This window comes from Portunus trituberculatus, chromosome 17 (genome assembly GCF_017591435.1).
Source record: "Portunus trituberculatus isolate SZX2019 chromosome 17, ASM1759143v1, whole genome shotgun sequence".
In the NCBI taxonomy this organism is placed as follows: domain Eukaryota; kingdom Metazoa; phylum Arthropoda; class Malacostraca; order Decapoda; family Portunidae; genus Portunus; species Portunus trituberculatus.
In genome coordinates, this window is record NC_059271.1 from 24,920,375 (window position 1) to 24,937,874 (window position 17,500).

Consider the following 17,500-nt stretch of genomic DNA (forward strand, 5'->3'; position numbering starts at 1 on the left):
TGTGCTTTTCTTCCACTTTTTTTCCCTGCTTATCCACACACGTGATTTCTTGTTTGCCTTTTGACTCACCTCTCTCTCTCTCAGGCTGACTCAACTCTTTTGCACATCTTCCTTGAATGGCATACCTTTGAGATGTTACCTTTGTGTTCTATAGCCACTTATAATGTACACCAGACAATGGAAGTTTTGATATTCCTTCTTTTTCTTTTGTCCACGTGCTTTTAACATCTTTGTATAAAATATTTTTAGTGTGAATTGTTGGTTGTTGCAATGAAAGGGAGAATTTCTATATTTTTCCGTGACACACACAGAAAATCTCCAGGTGTACTTCCTTCCTAACCTTATTCTGTAGCTTTTCAGGGCAACGATTCATCACTGTCTCTTTTTAACATGGCTTTAACCCCCTTTCTGCCTTGACACGTTTTTATATTCATTCTGCTTACTATTTAATGATTTTATACAGCTTCAGAATCTTATGTGGGGGATTGAAATAGTGAAGATTCTGGCCATAAATCTTCTGACCTCAATAAACCTTTCCTAATATGAGTAAAATCGTCTAATCCTACCCAAACTCGTGGTAGAAATGCATCCCAGTACTGAAGGGGTTAATTTGATATACCCTGCCCTTCTCCTTTGTACAACTTAGACGAAAAAATAGTAAAAAAAAAAAAAACGAGAAAAGAAATCTGGTACATCTATTCTTTTATTCAATTGCCAAACTTCCAATACCAATTTTCCATGTTAATTTTCTCCTTACGACAATGAGGAAAGTTACGGTTCTCAATAACGCGTAAGGAAGATAGATGTGTTGGCTTCTCATTAGTTTTGTGGCGACGAGCTGCTGCTGCTGCTGCTGCTGCTGTTTATTTTTTGGGTGTTATTGTTGTCGTGACCTTGACGGGACTTTGGCGTGTTTGACGGAGTAGGAGTAGGGTAGGAGGAGGAGGAGGAGGAGGAGGAGGAGGAGGAGGAGGAGGAGGAGGAAAGGATGGAGCATGAGAAGGAGGTGTAAGAGGAAGAATAATAAGAAAAAAAGAAAGAAAGAAAGAAGAAAAATAATAATAATAAAAGTAGGAGGAGGAGGAGGAGGAGGAGGAGGAGGAGGAGGGGAGGTGGTGGTGGTGGTGGTGGTGGTGGTGGTGGTGGAGGAGGAGGAGGAGGAAGAAGAAGAAGAAGAAGAAGAAGAAGAAGAAGAAGAAGAAGAAGAAGAAGAAGAAGAAGAAGAAAAAAAGAAGAAAAAGGAGAGAAAAAGAAGAAGGAATAGAAGATGAAGGAAGAAGAAAGAAATAAAGATATATATTGTGAGTATTCTATCGTCACGTTTCTGTATCTTTTTTAGTCAAGAGAATGCGCGTGTGTGTGTGTGTGTGTGTGTGTGTGTGTGTGTGTGTGTGTGTGTGTGTGTGTGTGTGTAGGATGATCATAGCGAGCAATATATATTTTTTCCTTTTTCACTGATTGCTTTTTCCTTTTTTCCTTCTCCCTCCCCCCAGCCACCCCCTCCGCCCCACCGAACCGTGAGTCAGTATTTACGAGGCCCCGTGTGTGATGCAGCGCGCGGCCGTAGGTAGCTTCCCCTGCCAGTACTGACCGTTTATTATCACTTCCCTGCCTCCCTTCACCTTCACGTCGCCTGACACGCACCTGACGGAGGCCATCTGATCCAATTACAGGTGTGGCGGCAGCAGATTTGGAGTATTATGAAGGCACCTGAGCGACTGAATTGGTTAATCTCTCAGTTATTCAGTTATTGTTTAGGGAGTAGCAATTTAATTAACTTTCGGACTGTTATGAATTCTTAAGTCAAATATCATGGAATTTTATAGTGTGATTTGAAAAGACAACATTTGAGTGGTTAAAATCTTAAAATGCGTGTCGTTTTTGGCGTTTATTTATTTATTTATTTTTTTTTTATGTAGGAGGGGCACCAGACAAGGGCAAAAAAACAGCTATTCAAAAAAGGCCCAGTGTAGTGTTGATCTCCATAGTCACAGAGGGTGTCTTGAAGTCTCTCTCTTGTAAGAATTCAAGTCACAAAAGGTGGAGTTGCAGAGTTAACTAGAGAAATGGATGACTGATTGGGAATGCTTGTTAACTCTTGCATTAGAAGATGGACAGAATAAGTGAGAGAGAAAAAAAAGTCTTATGCAGCAGGACCGTGTATGAAGTAAGAAGTGTCATTAGCAGTCAGTCATTTTGGTTTTCTTTTTCAAAGTCGCGTAGAAAATAAAGAGAAAAATGTTGTGTTGTTGTTATTTTCGTATGGTTTTTACGTTCTTAATTTGTTATTTATTATATTTATTGTTATTTAGAACACTTATTATTAGCAGGACAATTTTGTACTGGACTTCGATAACTAATAATTATATAATTTTATTCCTCCACATTCCACGCTACACTGAGTCTCTTCAGCAAAACAAGCAAACAATTTGTATTTTCCCTAGCAATAATTTTTCATGCAAAACTTTATAACTTTTTCCACTTATACATTCCTTGACATAATTTACAATTTACCCAATACCAAAACTTTAAAAATATATATTCCTTTATGCAGTCATCCGTCATTTAAAACCGTATATTTTCCTACTTATTTATTTCTTGCTACATTCAATTGCTATGATGAAAACTAATAAACCAAAACAAACCGCAATTTACAATATATGTAGTACCTAACTTTCACTATAAACTCCACTTTTTTTTTTCGTCACACTCACTCACTATAACAAAGCAAATAAACGAAACAACACTTTTTTTTTTTTTTAATCTTAGAATCTCTTCAATATCAAAACTTTACCTTTCAACATTTAAACCCTTTCGTGCACTCGTCTATTATTCCAAAGTCAATTTTTCTAAGTGTGCATTCGTACAAGAAAACAAATAAACACAAAAATGACACTACTTTAAAATCTCACGAGTACCAAAACATCACCATTTACATTCCTTCACACAAACATGTATTATTCAAAGTAAAAAAAAAGAAAAAAAATTTGATATATCGCCAATAGCAAAACTTTACCCTCCTCACATATACATCTTTCCTCTCAAACGTCTATCATTGTTATTGCACGTGTTAGCTTGCGTTGCTCACGGCATTTGTTCCTTCACCAGGCAGCGATGAAAGTGGTCCTGAGGGTGGCTATTTGGAAGGGCGGGACGTAAGCTTTCTCTTTATGGTTTTCCAATAGTATTTACCCTATGCTGCAAGTGCCTGGGGTGTGGCGGGGGCCTGGGTGTGTGTGTGTGTGTGTGTGTGTGTGTGTGTGTGTGTGTTTTAAATGTTGTATAAGTGTCGTGGTGAATGTCTGTCTAGCTATCTGTTTGTCTATTTGTCTGTCTGTTTATGTGTTTAGTTTGTCTATCCATCGATCTGTGTATTTTTTTTTCTGTCTATCCTTCTTTCTGTCGTTCCTCTTCTTGTTTGTCTTCCTCTTTTTTTTTTTTTTTACTTTTCGTCTTATTTTTCTTTCCTTCCACTTTATCTATCTATCTGTCTGTCTGTTAGTCTGTCTGTTTGTCTGTCTGTCTGTCTATCTGTCTGTCTGTTTGTCAGTGTGTCTTTCTGTGTGTCTATAGCTATTTTTCTGTCTCACTCTGTCAATCTGTCTATATACGTTTATATATTTAGCTTTGTTTATCTATCTATTTATCTATATGGCTCTCTGTCTGTCTGTCTGTTTGTCTGTCCTCTCTCTGTCTCTGTCTATCTACGTCTCTCTCTCTCTCTCTCTCTCTCTCTCTCTCTCTCTCTCTCTCTCTCTCTCTCTCTCTCTCTCTCTCTCTCTCTCTCTCTCTCTCTCTCTCTCTCTCTCTCTCTCTCTCTCTCTCTCTCTCTCTCTCTCTCTCTCTCTGTCCGTCCATCCGTCTGCATGTTTATCTGTCTATCATATCCAAGTATGTGCGTGTCACTTACGATGTGTAAATGGCTTGTACTTAATGCGTTTACGTGATGTGAAGTGGCGTGCCTCAGGGAAGGTATTGACGTGTGACTGAGAAGTGGTGTAGGAAGTGCGATGTGACGGAGGTATGTGTGGCATGAGCTATGAGGTTCTTATGGGTGAAGTGTTGCAGAGAGAGAGAGAGAGAGAGAGAGAGAGAGAGAGAGAGAGAGAGAGAGAGAGAGAGAGAGAGAGAGAGAGAGAGAGAGGTGTGACTGGTGCGTGTTGCCTCACAAGACAGCCAGAGACACAGGCGTTGTCTTCGCTGAAACGGAGGTCGCCAGTCGATTTATTGTAACGGGGAGGGAAGGAAAGGAATCCCCAGAGAGAGAGAGAGAGAGAGAGAGAGAGAGAGTGAGGTATGAAGGTTCGTCGTAGAATAAGACAGAAAGCACAGGAACACAGGGAAACAAAAAAAAAAAAAAAAGATGAAAGAGTGACTAACGTTGAGCCAGTATTGATGTGCCTCTGTATTAGGGAAGAGGAAATGAAGGAAGGAAGCAAATTAGCAAAGAGAGTGATGGTGCCGTCAAGGAATAAGGAAAAGAGGAAAAATGACAATAAACTAGAAATAAGCGATAGATTTTTTTTTTTTTTTTTTTTTTACGTAGGGAAGAGGGCAAAAAAAGTAAGTTAGAAAAAGGCCCACTTGAGCGCTGGCTTTCCAAAGACTTCAAAAAGTGCCAAAACCGTCAGCCAGAATTAGGGGAGCAAATGCCTCGATACCTCCCTCTTAAAAGGAGACAAGTTGTAGGAATTCGGAAATACAGATGCAGGGAGGGAGTTCCAGAGTTTACCAGTGAAAGGGATGAATGATTGAGCGTACTGGTTAACTCTTGCATTAGAGAGTTGGACAGAATAGGGATGAGAGGAAGAAGAAAGCCTTGTGCAGCGTGGCCGCAGGAGGAGGGGAGGCATGCAGTTAGCAAGATCAGTAGAACAGTTACCATGAAAATAGCGATAAAATATAGAAAGGGATGCAACATTTCGGCGGTGAGAGACTGAAGACAGTTAGTCAGAGGAGGGGAGTTGATGAGACGAAGAGCTTTCGATTCCACCCTATCAAGCAAAGCTGTGTGACTGGAACCCCCCCAAACATGCGAAGAGTACTCCATACAGGGACGGATAAGGCCCTTATACAGAGTAAGCAGTTGGAGGGGTGAGAAAAACTGTCGGAGACGCCTCAGAACACCTAATTTCATAGAAGCTGTTTTAGCAAGAGATGAGATGTGAAGTTTTCAGTTAAGATTATGAGCAAAGGACAGACCGAGGATATTCATTGTGGAAGAGGGAGACAGTTGAGTGTCATTGAAGAAGAGGGGATAGTTGTCTGGAATGTTGTGTCGAGTTGATAGATGCAACATGTAAGAACACAGCAGGAAATTCAGAAAGGATAAAGTTTGGGGCTAAGATGGAAGGAAGAAAGAAAAAAAATGTATATTCTACCAACGTTTGTATTTTTATGTTTACCATTTCTCTCATTATAAACAATCTCTCAAAAATAACTACGTCTGCTTCTGTTTAATTATTCTTTCACTTTATCTTGTCTTAGTGATAATGGGACTGAAAGTGTATAAACTAGTAAAGCAAGGAAAACAAGAACGTAGAAAAATTGGAAAGGGCTGACGGAAGCTTTCATGTCAAGGGGAAAGGATTTAGTGATATTAGCTCCTTCTTATGGGAGAGGAGACGGAAGGCAGTAGCAAGGGACTTCATTAGCAGCGGAGGCCGAGGTGGATGATAGGGTCACGGAGATACGGTATTACTAGCCACAGCCAGGAAGGGAGGAAGCGAAAAGTGACTTGGTGAAAATTTACGTACGCAGGGAAATTATCTTGTTAATCTGATGGAATTTATAAGCAGCTCAAAATTGCATACGCAGGAAAAGAGGGAAAAATAGAGGATAGAGAAAATTTGCTGTTGTTTTAAAGAATTATTGATATTGTTCTTGCTGTTTTGAATATTACTGTTCATTATTCTTGCTGTTTTTAGTGATAGTATTTATGATGGAAGCAGTGGACAATATCATCACCTCCCTTTCAATACGCACAAGTCTCAGTTATGCCGTGATGGAGCGGGACAGGCGAGGCGAGTCAGGCAGGTGAGGCGCAGAGGGGCCAGCAAGGGGAGAGACAGGAAAGGCATGAGAGGCGTGATATTACCTGGCTGGCTGATCTTCATTCTGACAGGTCACCCTCGCAGCCCCTCCACCGCCACACGTACCTCGGCCCACCCAACCCCGCGCACCAATCACTGATCAATACCCACCACCACCACCATCACCTTTGCGACATGACTCCGGCCTCGCATAACACACGGAAATATCACAGAAATTAATAGGACGTGTAAATGTGGGTATGTTAGACGTGTATACAAGGTGCAGATAGGGAAGTAAGTTATGCAGATGGGTGTCTAGAAAGGGAGGACAAAAGGGAATGGGATAAAATATGGTGACGTGGGAAGAAAGGTATACTGAAGGAAGGATGGTAGGAAAGAAGGAATGAAGGAAATAAATTAGGTAGATATGATTGTGCCACGAAATGAAATGGATAGAGTAAGAAAGGACTATTAAATAATGAAGGACAAGATAAAGGATAGAAAAGAAGAAGGTAAAGGAATGAAGGAATGAAAGGCCAGGTTAATTGATGAATGAGGAAATGAAAGAAACATAATACAGGTGTGTCAGGAAGGGAAAATGATACGATAACTAAAGGTAAATGAATAATGATAGATAGATAGTAATGAGCTAGTAACCTATTCATAAAAAAAAGCAAGGAAAAAGAAAGAAAAAGAGAAAAAAAAGGAAAAAAAAGAGAAAATAAGAGAGGAAGATATAAGTACACCAGTAAAAGGAATGAACACTAAGAATAAATTGATAACACAAACAAAAAAAAGGTACCGCATAAATAAAGGTTTAGTAGACGCATAAAGATATAAACAAGATGAATAAACAAGGCGCGAGGGGATGAATAGACAACCGAACATTAAAACATAATAAATAAATGTGGGTTTAGTAGACTCATAAAGACGTAGCTAAGAAGAATAAACTAATAGGGAATTTTATGACGAGAAAAAATATATGAGAGAGAGAGAGAGAGAGAGAGAGAGAGAGAGAGAGAGAGAGAGAGAGAGAGAGAGAGAGAGAGAGAGAGAGAGAGAGTGTGTGTGTGTGTGTGTGTCATGCATTCACTCCTTATACCTGTAAAATGCATCATGTGTACGCCAGGTGTGAGGATGATTACCTGTGTGTGTGTGTGTGTGTGTGTGTGTGTGTGTGTGTGTGTGTGTGTGTGTGTGTGTGTGCAAGCGTGGTGGGGTTTCAATTAGGTGGCAAAACGTCCTTTCCTAGAATCGAGAAGTCTTATAGGGTGAAGAAATGAGATCTGTGGTTATTTTAGACCCCGGGAGACAAAGAAAAGGTGCTTTGGGGAGCTTATTGCCGGGGGAAAAACGGGTAGGGTGTTCTGTATGAAGTTTGTGGCAGTGGGAAGGTTAAAGGAGTGTACTTTTGGTGCGTAAAAAGCTGAAAAACACTCAAATAACACGATTTTGTTACTTTCATTTCGTTTCTCTATATTGGCTTTTTTTCATCAATTTTATCATTTTGAAGCATAGCAATGTAAAATGACTTCGATATACAAAATTTTCAATCAAGATAGTTTTTTCTTCCATAAAACACCTTAAATATCCTTTTATTAGGTGTTTTTACAAATATTGTGTATATACTAGTTTTGTCTGGGGTAGTGTGGAGTGTGTTTCTTTGGGAAAGTTCTTTAGTTCTAGGGATGAAAAGGAAGACAAGAGGTAAGAAAGTTGTATGGGTTATTGGAAGTGTGAGTGATTTTTAGGATGATTCTGAAGATACAATGATGGAGTCTGTAGCCGTGAGAAGGTTAAGGGAATCATCCTCACACCTGGCGTTTCTTTGGAATATTCTTTAGTTGTAGGGATAACAGGAAGACGAGAGATAGGAAGGTTGAGTTAGTGTGAGTGTCTTCTTGGGTGATTCAGAGGGTGAATTGGGAGAGCTCAGGAGGTTTTTTTTTTAAGGACAATGTAATCTTAGAAAGTTATACTCTGTCCGTGTTGGTACATTGTATTTTCCAGGGAAGATTCTATAGTCGTGGTGATAAATACGGAAGATTCGGGAAGTTATATGGACAATAGTTGGTTTGAGAAGATACACATTGTCTCTGTTAGTGGAATATATTCACTGGAAATAATCTGCACTTTTACGGAAAATTAGAGAAATGGAAGAGAAGAAAGAAATTAAGAAAAAGATATGGAAATAAAGAAAAAAAAGCACAAGAATGAAGAAAACAAAAAACAACATAATGGGATGAAATAGGAAAAAGGTTATAGGAAAGAAAGGCTAGAGGGAAGGAAATGGAAGGAGGACACTGTTATGAGGGGAATAGGGGCAGCGATTGGGGAAACAATGAGGCCCCGTGGGGAGGATAGAGACGGCCTGAGGGAAGCGTCCGCCAGAATAATAAACGTGACAGTAGAGAATCGATCGCTGGGGAGTGAATCATTGTCCCTTGGTTCCCCTCTTTTTCCCCTCCCTCTCTCACCTTTCCTCCATTTCCCCTCCTCCTCCCTCTCTTTCCTTCTTCAATCCCTCTTTCTGTTTTCGCTCTCTCCTTCAATCCTCACGTTTCCTATCTCTATATTCTTCTTATTGTCACTTTTTACTGCCGTTATGTCCTCTTTCTCATTTTCTTTCTCCATTTTCTCTATGTCTTTATTCTCTCCTTCAGTCCATGTGTTTTCTATCTCTGTATTTTTGTTAGTGATATTTTTTGTTGTTATTCCTTTTCTCCTTTTTCCATGATGTCCTTTCTTCTTTTCTTTCTTCATTTTCTCCTTGTCTTTGTTTATCTCTATGTCTTTATTCTCTCCTTCAGTCCATGTGTTTTCTATCTCTGTATTTTTGTTAGTGTTATTTTTTTGTTGTTATTCCTTTTCTCCTTTTTCCATCTTCTTTTTCTCCTCGTCTTCTTATCTTTCTGTCATTATCTCTTCTTCTTTCCTAATGTTTATTGTCACTGTCTTTTTTCTCATCTTTTTTTTGTGTGTTGTTTGTGCATCTCTTTTTCTTTCCCTTCTTCACTTTTTCTTTCATTTTTATTTGTATTTTTTTACGTTTTTGAGTTTTTTGTTTTGTCTCATTGTTTTTCATTTTTTACCATTCCGTTTCTCATCTTTGCTTTCTTGCACTCTTTTTTTCTCTTATTCCAATTATATTTTCTCTTAATTTTCTTTTTTTTTCCTTTCCCTCTTTCCCTTTTTTTTCCTTCCTTCATTCAGTTCTTTACTTCATTCTTTTTTGCCCTTGTATTTCGTCTTCTCTCTCTCTCTCTCTCTCTCTCTCTCTCTCTCTCTCTCTCTCTCTCTCTCTCTCTCTCTCTCTCTCTCTCTCTCTCTCTCTCTCTCTCTCTCTCTCTCTCTCTCTCTCTCTCTCTCTCTCTCTTTCTTTTCTCCATCTCTTATCCTTTCCTCTGTTCTGCTCCCTCATACATTGGCCACATTTCTCTCTCCTTCTTTCCCTCCTTTGGCCTTCTCTTTTTCCCCTCCTTACCTTCTGTTCCCTCCCTCTTTCCCTCCTCCTTCTTCCCCTCGCTTCACATTCTCTCCCCTTGCGGCAACCTTTTCTTTCCCCTTGAATTGACTTGCTTTAAACACCCTTCCTTCCCCTCCTTTCCCCTCTGTCCCTCTCTTCCCAATCACGTCCCCTCATCCAGTCTGTCTCTCTCTCTCTCTCTCTCTCTCTCTCTCTCTCTCTCTCTCTCTCTTAGCTTCTCGTCGTCTCTTTCCTTGCCCTTTCCCTTCCCTCGTTTTAAACTTTACGTTAGATAAACATTTATTTTTTATTCTTTTCAAACGCCCTTGTTCTTTATTCTAGCACCCTCTTCCTCCTCCTCCTCCTCCTCCTCCTCCTTCTTCTCCTCTTTCTCCTCCTGATTGTCCTCCTCATCCTCCCCAGTGCCCTCACCTTGACCCCCAATGTTTCCTCTCCACATATACAGTGTTGTTTTCCCCTCAAATTAACAAAGTCTCCCTTCTCCCTCTGGTCGTTCTCATTATATTCCCTTCACATGATTCTCCGTCCCGCCTGACCACTACCATCACCACGACCACCACCACCACCACTTTTGCCACCTGCTCTGTTCTTCATTATCTATTTCAATGCGGCTGATTTTGTTTTTTTTTTTTTTTTTAGTTTTCTATCACCTCGCCACTGCTCTTCACCTATTCTCTCTTGTTTTTCTCTTTTTTTCATCAATATATAGTTTTCCTTCTTTATTTCTGTCTTTCTTTCTTTTTTTTTTTTTTTTCCTCTCTCTCTTTCAGGGATGTGTTGTTATTTTTGTTTCGTTTCCCCTCGCCTCGTTTGACCTTGTCCTTGGTCTCTTTTCTTTCTTCTTGTTTTGTTTAGAGGTTTATCTTTGATTGTGATACTTGCACCTGCCTCTTAGTCGTTTATTTCCTCTCGTATTGTTCTTGTTGTTATTGTAGTAGTAGTAGTAGTAGTAGTAGTAGTAGTAGTAGTAGCAGTAGTAGTTGTTATTTTGTCGTCGTTGTCGTTGTAACTAGTCGTATTAGTATTGGCAATAATAGTAGTAGTGGTAGTAGTTGTAGTAATAGTAGTAGTAGTAGTAGTAGTAGTAGTAGTAGTAGTAGTAGTAGTAGTAGTAGCATTAGTAGTAGTAGCGCTGGTGGTAGCAGTAGTAATAAGAGTAGTAATATCTAGTGATAGCAGTGGTAGTAGTAGTATATTTATGGTAGATAAATAGTAATAGTCCTCCTCTTCCTCCTCCTCCTCTTTCTTTCCCTCCTTCTCTTTCTCCTCCTCCTCCTCCTCCTCCTCCTCCTCCTCCTCCTCCTCCTCCTCCTCCTTTTCTTTTCTTTTTATATCCATTTCTATATTCCTTCTTTAGCTTTTTTTTCCTCTTCCTTCTCTTTCTTCTCTTCCTCCTTTTGTTTCTCTTTTTTTTCATATCCATTTGTATATCCCTTCTGGCTTTTCTCCTCCTCCTCCTCCTCCTCCTCCTCCATACTTTACTTTCGAATAGATAAAAATATGTGCTCCTTTGCATTTCTCTTGTCGGGCTACATAAAGTGTTGAGTAAGGAGAGACCAGCACTGCACTTCGGCGCGCCCTTACGCCCTTACCTGATAAGAAAGATAAAGAGCGATAGGTGAGCCCAGTGGAGTCATTGCGTCAGTTGCCATAAATCAAGATTGTCCGGGGGTCTAATTCTTATTTTATCGCGTCTTGCTGTTCCTTTTTATCGGTGTTCTTTCGTTTATTGGGTGGTTTTAGTGTACTGTGTGTGTGTGTGTGTGTGTGTGTTTTCTTTCTTTTTCGTGTTTTGTGTTCTTGAAGTGTTTTGTTTCGTGTTGTTTTGTTATCTTTTATTTGTGTTTGTTCGTGTTATTTTGCGAGGGTTTTTTTCTTGTTCTTGTTGATGTTTAAGTTTTTTTGTTGTTGATTTTGTTGATGTTTACGTGAAAAGGATAGTGAAGATGGAAAGAGGATGATTATGAAAGGAAGACATGGGAAGAGAGAGAGAGAGAGAGAGAGAGAGAGAGAGAGAGAGAGAGAGAGTGTGTGTGTGTGTGTGTGTGTGTGTGTGTGTGTGTTAAAGAGATAGAATTAAGTTATGAAGACGAAAAGAAAATGAGAATAAGGAGTAAAATCACTGAAGGAATAATAACAAGATAACTGATGCAGACAATGTGACTGAAATGGAAAAAGAAAACGAGACTAAAAAGAGAAAATGATAGAAAACGTCCTTGAAAGTAGAAAAGAACGTAATTACAACTCGTTCGAACCTGACTTGTTTTCAGAATGTACACAGCTGTAGAATTATCTCGTGTTATCTTTTAATTGGCATCCGTCACGCATTTTCATTCCGTGTCTTTCATGTTATAGATTTCTCCTTGAGTGTTGTTATTTTGAGGTTTTCATTATTTTCTTTTATTTTCAGTATCCTTTCTTCCTGTTTCGCTTCATATCTACCGTTTCTCTCTGTCTCTTCTCTCTATTTGCCGCTCAGTCATTCCTTTCTCTCTGTTATTTCTCCATGTCTTATATTCTCTCCTTCACTCCTTTCTCATCTTTCATTTCACGTCTATTCCTCACTCCTTTCTGCCTTCCTTCCTTACCTCCTTCACGTTTTTACTATTCTTTCTTGCGTCTTCTTCCTTTCTTGACTTCTCTCACTCCTATCTTCCTTCTCTGCTTCCCTTCCCTCCCCTTGTCGCGTGCGGTGGTATTGAGGCCGCCACGTGCCATATCTGCCCACGAGACCTACACAGGTGAACCACACGTGACGCTCACCTGATATTGTATGGTGGTGGTGGTGGTGGTGGTGGTGGTATTATGGGTACGGTGTAGGGCAGTGGACCGTAAATTCACCGGTGGGGTAATGATATTTTTGGGGTAATGGATGTTTGGCATGGGATGAGGCAATCAGTTTACATTTTCATATAATTTCAATGAAGATTTCTATTAATTTTTCTGCTTTCTATGGAACTAAAATTACTTCTTTTCGTATTATAGATTTGCATTATTGTGTTGCATAGTTTCTATTTTGTCTGTTTTGTATGAAATACAGTTACTTTTTTCCTATATTACGAGTATTTGTTCATTGGGGTAATGGATAATTGTGAAATTGTATTTTTGGGTAATCGCTGCGAAAAGGTTGGGAAACACTGGTGTAGGGGATGTTATGAGGTGTATTTGTTGTTGTTGATGTTGTTGTTGTTGTTGTTGGTGGTGGTGGTGGTGGTAGTGATGATAGTTGAGAAAGTTATAGTGATGTAGTATGTCATTTTTATCATCGTCATTACCAACACCAACATCACCACCATCATCACTACCATCATCACCCCCACCACCACCACCACCACCACCACCACCACCACCACCACCACCACCACCACCACCACCACCACCACCACCACCACCACCACCATTTATTCAACGACCCATTATGATAATTTGACTAACATCACATACTCATTATCCTGTAACACACACACACACACACACACACACACACACACACACACACACACACACACACACACACACACACACACACACACACACACACACACACACACACACACACACACACACACACACACACACACACACACACACACACACACACACACCACAAAACCACTAACCGACAAAGCTACTCTCACGCACGCACTCAGGACGACAAAACCGCTCGCATCCACCTCTTCTCCCAGCGGCCTGTTGGTCTAGAGGTATGATTCTCGCTTCGGGTGCGAGAGGTCCCGGGTTCAATTCCCGGACAGGCCCCAGGATAAGTTTTTGCAGACGGTGCCTCGCGGTCCCTGTCACGCTGAGGGCTCCTATAATATTGCCTGTGTTTTCATTGTATAGTTTAGTTCTTATTAATCCACCTGATGATTTCAAAGTTTGTTTCTGCTGATGTTTGTGTTCTCTAGTTCCTTTGAATGTGTATTTATTTACTATATGCTTTTCACACTGTTTCATGTTGTATTTAGTTATTGTTTTGATCTTTAAATGCATTGTAGGGATTCAGTACAATTATGTTATTGTTCTTCCTGTTTGTGGCAATGTCTTTTCCTTTGGTTCTCTCAAACATCCAAGGTTATTGTACAGCTTGCATCTCATGACTATTTTCGGTCTCTTTTACTTTTACTTTGTATTGTAACTCTAAATAGATGCTAAGATTGCGATAGTGACATTCTTTGCTATTTCTCTTAGTTGTGTTTATATTCCTTAGCTTCCTTTTAGATGTAGAATATTTCCTCAAAACTTTTTTTTTATATTTGTTATCTTTATCCGTAAATAGATTCGGGGGTTTAGCAGGGAAGGATTTCGCTGACCCTGCTTCTGTTAAGGGTCTACGAGATTCCTCCTGACATCCTGCTTTAAGCTTCCCACGTGTGTGCTGAGAGCGGGAGATTACCGTTGAGCAAAGCAGAATGGATGTGCGGCGGTAGTAGTGGTGGTGATGGTGGTGGCGGCAGTGGTGCAACTTGTGGCCACCTGACTTGACGTGAGTGAATGCTGTTTACTGACCTGGGTTCGAATCCTGGCGTGGGTAAATGATAGAGAGCTTGGAAAACAGTAAGAAAGAATGTTTTTTGTTGGTTTTGCTCTTCTGTGTTTAATGTAGCTGATTCTTTTTATATTGTTGAGGTGGTTTAACGTGAATCTAAGCACCTTTTTGACGTGTATTCGAATGCTGGCGTTGGGATATAAATGAAATCTTGGAAAACTGTGGGAAAAGTAGACTTATTTTTCTGCTTAATGTAGAGAAGTACGTTTTGTCCTCAGTGTTTGTATTATTGAGCTGACTTAACGTGAATTTGCGGTGTTCGAAAGCTGGTATGTGTAAATAGTAAAGATCTTGGAAAACATTGAGGAAATTACTCTTGTTCTTTTGTGCTTGATAATAGCATAGTTCATTTTTGTTCCGGGTGTTCTTATAATTGAGCAAAACTAATTCCACGAAGAAGACTCTTATTGCGTATCTTATCTTGTTAAATGTTTTTCCCTTCCATTTCTTGTAACTGTAATTTCCTTTCCCTTCCTTCGTTCTTTGCTATATTTGTTTCTTTCTTTCCGGCGCGATGGTTTTGTCTGGTGTTTTCTCCCTCCTACATTTGCTTATCCCTCAGTTTATCGCCAGGTTTCCCTAATGTGTCTCGCGGCTAGTCCCTCGTCGGCCGCACGCAAGTCACCCACTATTATATACACGATACTCACACGTTGCATCATTCATCGTTCTCCCTCTTCCCTCACTCTATATTCCTTTCCCTTCTTTCCAAGCGCCTTACTTGCTCTCGTCCATTTTCTTCTCTTTTGTCTTTATCTTATCTCGGCTCTCTTTTGTTATTTTTTTTTTCAGTTTTTTTATTTTGTTTTCTCTATGTGCATTTTTTCTTCCTTCTCTGGTATTCCCTCTTCCCTCCCCATTTCTCCTGTCTTTTCTCTTCATTCCTCTCTCTTTCTTTTAGTGTTTTTTTTCCTTTTAGCTTCCATTACTTTCTTTGTCCCTATTACTTCTTCATCCTTTCCTTACCTCCTCCCATAACCCTCTTCCCTCCTCATTTTTCCCCTCCTTTCATATCCCATCATTACCGTCCCTGGTCCGTCTCATAACCAGATGTCTCTCCGTATCCAACCTTTCTTTACCATCACTCAAGCCTCAGCCGTCTCCATCCTCCTTTATGGCCGTTAGTTCTTTCTCCCTCCCTCCATTACTCACGAGATCTCAACCCCTCAGTCATCGCTTTCCTATACGTTTACTCATTGATTTTCCTTTTAAATTTGAGTACCACACACATGCAAAAGGAGAGAAAGAGAGACATGGGTGAGAAAGTCTAGGAAAAACATGTGTGGTGGAGACGTACAGATATATATATACGTATACATACATATGTGTGAAATAGTAAATAACACATGTGCGTAGTGATGGTATAGTGCACAGGTGTGTGTGTGTGTGTGTGTGTGTGTGTGTGTGTGTGTGTGTGTGTGTTGGGAGGTGTTGGGTGGAGAGCATAGGGAAGGAGGTTGTGAAATGACAGGAAAAAAATATCGAAAAAATGAGAGTAAGATTAGATAGTGTGAGAAGAAAAAATATAAATGGAAAGTAGGAAGAAAGAAGAGAGAGAGAGAGAGAGAGAGAGAGAGAGAGAGAGAGAGAGAGAGAGAGAGAGAGAGAGAGAGAGAGAGAGAGAGAGAGAGAGAGAGAGAGAGAGAGAGAGATGGAGATGTTGACGAGTTGTATAGAGTTTAACGCGCGCACGCTATGCTAATACTTAAAGCACGTGCACACAAACACACACACACACACACACACACACACACACACACACACACACACACACACACACACACACACACACACATGCAGGCGCCCTTGGCATTCACGAGTCTCTGAGGACCCGAATTATATATAATGTAGTAGTTAGCATGTTCGACTCACAATCGAGAGGCCCGGGTTCGAGTCCCGGCGCGGCGAGGCAAATGGGCAAGCCTCTTAATGTGTGGCCCCTGTTCACCCAGTAGTAAATAGGTACGGGATGTAACTCGAGGGGTTGTGACCTCGCTTTCCCGGTGTGTGGAGTGTGTTGTGGTCTCAGTCCTATCCGAAGATCGGTCTATGAGCTCTGAGCTCACTCCGTAATGGGGAAGACTGACTGGGTGACCAGCAGACGACCGAGGTGAATTACACACGTAGAAGCAAACATTTTCTCTCGAGTCACGAACAACAACTTATGATTTATTTCGTTTCGTTCTCAGGAATGAACTCACGGACAAACAAATTAACAGTACACACACACACACACACACACACACACACACACACACACACACACACACACACACACACACACACACACACACACACACACACACACACACACACACACATAAATGTACAAAAGTCTCCGGACGTTATGCGTAACATTTCGCTTCCAGAAACACATCTAATGAATTTGTTGGTTGCTTCTTTAGAACGTGATAATTTGTGCCTCGTGTGTGTGCGTGTGTGTATATGTGTGTGTGTGTGTGTGTGTGTGTGTGTGTGTGTGTGTGTGTGTGTGAGAGAGAGAGAGAGAGAGAGAGAGAGAGAGAGAGAGAGAGAGAGAGATTCGCGAAGGGACAATGAAAATAAAAAAAAATTCTCATCATTGCCTCATTCAATTACAGGAAAATAAAATAAAAAAGAAAGATAAAAACAAAACAAAAATGTGCAGTACCTTTTAATCTTACAACTTCAAATTATTCGGTGTTTGTGCATAAACCTACAAGCGTGAGGTAAAGGAAAACAACCAGCAAACAAGCATTTTACAAGCACTTAACAAGCATTTATCATATACAGTGCCTTCAGTTTGTCTTCTCTTCACTGTACCTTTCTTATCTCCTTATCTAATCAGTGGGAAGGTGTGAGACGCGTCCCTGCTCCTCATCTCATCGCCTCACGCCTTAGCTCACTCAATGCTTCCGTGCCAGAGAGAGAGAGAGAGAGAGAGAGAGAGAGAGAGAGAGAGAGAGAGAGAGAGAGTGAGTGTAAGGGAGAGGGAGAGTGAGAGGTTCTTGGCGTAGAGTTCCAGCTGTTTCCGCGGCAGTGGTGGTGGTGGTGGTGGTGGTGGTGGCGGTGGCGGCGTTACCGGGTGCGTCACGCTATCGAACTGCTGAATTATCCACGAGCTTTAGTTTTCTTTGTCCCAGATTTGTTGTTTCAGAGGGAAATAGCGCTGCCCGTCACCTCTCTCTGAATCCTCGGGTCGCTCTGCATTAATATTCGCGGTTAGAGTTTTGATGGTAGTGTTCCCCACGTACTTCACGGCTCTATGTTCATTGATAAGGCGAGCTGTTATGACAGGGGATGTTATTAATGGGTTTGTAAGTTATGTGTTTGCCGCAGTGCTGTTCGTGTGTTCATTGGTCACTGGTGAAAGATATTAAGTACATGTTTGTGCCTAACGAGGTGAAATTTTAAGACTGGATCGCTTGTAAGTCACCGGTTTGAAGTGAAATG

The 17,500-nt window shown here is 40.6% G+C and overlaps 1 protein-coding gene, 1 long non-coding RNA gene and 1 other non-coding gene across 5 annotated transcripts in view; 2 read left to right on the forward strand and 1 right to left on the reverse strand.

Annotated features, from left to right (window-relative positions):
* LOC123504789 (cyclin-dependent kinase C-1-like) overlaps positions 1 to 17,500 on the reverse strand; it is a 52,633-nt gene that overhangs the window by 34,547 nt on the left and 586 nt on the right. For all 3 annotated transcript variants that reach the window (XM_045255613.1, XM_045255614.1, XM_045255612.1), the window contains exon 1: positions 16,871 to 17,500. This exon is cut by the window's right edge and continues 586 nt beyond it. The gene's annotated coding sequence lies outside the window, so the exon portion shown is untranslated. The remainder of the gene's footprint in view (positions 1 to 16,870) is intronic.
* Trnap-cgg lies at positions 13,207 to 13,278 on the forward strand. The gene has a single exon. It is a non-coding gene; the product is annotated as a tRNA-Pro (tRNA).
* LOC123504790 overlaps positions 16,892 to 17,500 on the forward strand; it is a 1,464-nt gene continuing 855 nt past the window's right edge. Inside the window, exon 1 of the long non-coding RNA XR_006674946.1 lies at positions 16,892 to 17,022. This is a non-coding gene — a long non-coding RNA (uncharacterized LOC123504790). The remainder of the gene's footprint in view (positions 17,023 to 17,500) is intronic.